This window comes from Cicer arietinum, chromosome 4, assembly GCF_000331145.2.
Source record: "Cicer arietinum cultivar CDC Frontier isolate Library 1 chromosome 4, Cicar.CDCFrontier_v2.0, whole genome shotgun sequence".
In the NCBI taxonomy this organism is placed as follows: domain Eukaryota; kingdom Viridiplantae; phylum Streptophyta; class Magnoliopsida; order Fabales; family Fabaceae; genus Cicer; species Cicer arietinum.
This window is the reverse complement of record NC_021163.2, coordinates 35,194,138-35,197,539: the sequence shown is the minus strand read 5'-3', so window position 1 is coordinate 35,197,539 and position 3,402 is coordinate 35,194,138.

The following is a 3,402-nucleotide window of genomic DNA, read 5'->3' as shown; positions in this document are numbered from 1 at the left end:
ATTGAAGTTTGTATGGTTCTGGGTGGGGTTTAGTCACGAGGTTCAATTTTGATACCATTCTTGCACTTGCAACATTAGTGCAACTTCCTCCATCTATAATTAAAGAACATAACTTACCTTGGATGAGACATCGAGTATGAAAAATATTTTTCCTTTGTGTTTCATCTAAGTCTCTTGATTGGCTGCCCAACATTCTTCTAACCATAAACAAGTCTCCTCCTTCAGCAATTTCTTCCTCATTCTCTTCATCACTAGATGCAGCAGATTCAGAAGATGACTCGCTAGAAATATCTCCATTCTCCTTAAGCAACATGGTCTTCTTAGTTGGACATTCAGAAGCTATGTGACCTCTTCCCGAACATTTGAAACATTTAATTTCACTACTTTTTGTTTTCTTATGAGCATCACTGGATTTATTTTGAATTCTCTGAGGTGCAACCGTGGATGTGTTTGATGATGTACTTCCCTCCTTCTTATTTCTATCCTTCCAACTATAGGAGTTAAAGTTAGAAGAGTTCTTTCTGACACCTTTTCTTTTCAGTTGTTGTTCTACCTTAGTAGCTTGATGCACTAAGTCCTCCAACTCCACATAATTTTGCAATTCCACAACATCACTTATATCACTATTCAGCCCCTGTAAGAAACGTGCCATAGAAGCTTCCCTATCTTCACTAATATTTGCTCTAATTAAGCACACCTCCATCTCCTTATAATAATCATCCACACTTTTGCTACCTTGTGTGAGCCTTTGAAGCTTATTGTGAAGATCTCTATGATAGTAAGAAGGAACAAATCTCTTCCGCATTAACCTCTTCATCTCCACCCAAGTATCCACCATTGGTTCTTCACATCTCACTCTTTCTTTTTGTAATTGGTCCCACCAAATGAGTGCATAATCAGTAAATTCCATGGCTGCCACCCTTACCTTCTTCTCTGCTGTGTAATTATTGCATGAAAATAGTTGTTCAATTTTCATCTCCCACTCAAGGTAGGTCTCCGGATCACTTTTTCCTTGAAAAGATGGTATTTTAAGCTTCACTCCCTCTATTCTATCTCCTCTACCACCACCTTCAGTTTCTCTTCTCCTCCTCCTACCTCCGTCATCGCCATAATTTTCTTGATTTTCTAACTGTTCAATTCTAGCATGTAAATCTTCAGTATGTTCCCTCAACATTCTTTGCATTTGAGCCGTTATAGCCTCCACTAACAATCTGTTGTTTACTCATGGAGGAGGGCTATCATCACCACCTATTCCTGCCATACTTTAAACAAACGGAAACGCAAGTTAGGCTTTTGAATCACCGAAAAACAATATATAGAACTCGAGATATGAACGCTGGTTACTGATTACGAAAATTGAAAGAATTGGAGTATTAGGATTTGATGTAAAGGAAACTCAATATTATTATTCAGCAACGAAACAAAGGAACAAAATGGCGCCACAATCTTGAGATTGATAAGCCAAAAAGAACGCCACAAGGATTAACAGCCTTGATAAGTTCAAGATGAATTCTTTCAAGAACTCTAGAGAGCAAAGCCTCACAAAAATAATAATCAAAATCTGCCTTCAGAAAAATAAGGGTTTGCCTTTTATAATGGCAACTCCTAAAAAGTTCTCTAAATTTGGCCCAACTGACATTTTTTTCAGTTACACCCAAATTCTTATTAATTTAGTCTATTACTTTAATTAAAACTAATATTAAAATTTAATAACACATAGATGCCGCCTTCATTCCTTAACTTCTTCAATTTGGGTTAAGCAATTGACTATCTTGGGCTTTAATTCTTCATGAGTTGTACTTGCTTCAAATAAAGTGGTTATCAAGTTATTTAGAACCTCCTTCGCCTTCTTTGACCTTGCTCTTGTCATTGGGGTTCCAAGACCTTGAATATCCTCTAGGCTTTCTTCCTTGGTTATGCATTCTATGTCCTCATCATTCCCTCCTTCTTGAACTGAATTTGCCCTCAAATTGTAATTGTAAAGGTCACCAACCGAAATTAACAAATATCACATAGCAAAATTCTTATATTTTCAAATGCTCAAAAGAACCTTTCGTCTTAGCATACTCCTCGAAAGGGTTTTCATATGTCCAAAAATGCATAAACAATGTTGAAAAATGAAGTTTTAACGAACTGCACTGTCATAGCCGAATACAACAGAGAAAATGCAGATTTTCAGTTCTAAAATAGCTCTGAATCAATCAACACTTCGAATATTCATTAAATCAATTATGAACACATAATTACATCAAAACTTAATCAACCCAACTTCACACCTCAAAGCAATTACGGCAAATCACACCAACAACCGAATATGTATATACAATCATCATAGTATAACAAATATAACTCGCATGTCAAATACTCTAATGCAATGCGTATATGCCAAAATGCACGATTTCAGAATTCCAAACCAAAACCCTTCTCGAATGGCGTAAATCATAATTGTACAGCCTCTCACAGACTAGTACTAATTACCAAGGTGCAATCTCTCACGGATCAGCACGATTTACTAGCGTGCAGTCTCTCACAGACCAGCACTATTTTCTAGAGTGCAATCGCTCACAGATCAGCACATTCTAGAGTGCAATCTCTCATAGATCAGCATGACGCGACAATCCCCGCAAGGATAAGATGAACCAACAATTCACATGGTATCATTCTGTGGCCCATCATGGTCACCACTATCACCATGGCTCCATCGCGGTCACCATGTACTATGAAATGCATGAGCATACTCTAACTCTTTTCACCATAATCATTAAGTAAATGCAGCTATTAAAAGATTCCCCATTTTTAATACTCATTTAACACTAATGATTTTTCAAACACAACACAGAGCATACTCAAGCATATTTATTCACACCAATTAAAATTTCTACAACCTCACATAAATCACAACTCCAAATTTCATTCACACCTAAATTGAATTAAATTCATTTTCCACCAAGTCACACATAAATTTCTTCTAAAAAGTTCATAATATTAATTATGAACACATCAATTTCACCAAACATGACTCACCAAAATTTCCAAACATTAGTCACCCCTATTCAATCTCCAAAATTTTCAACCATAAATCACCACAACAACATTAATATATCAGAGTTCTCCCCACCGCTAACTTGGTGCCAACGGTCTCGATTCATTTTCGAGAGTCAATGAGCTAACTACATAAACATAAATATTTATAACAATTTGTTCACAATAAAATTAATTCACACACAACAAAATTCTTAAAATTAAATCTTTCTCACACACCAAACTTTTAAAACCAAATAATCCATATTATTTACTTAAAACTAAATTAAACAAATATTGTCCAAATTTCACATACACACACTCGACTATTAAAGCACCAAAATTTTTGAGTTAATAAAATACTCTAAACCCTTTTTTTTT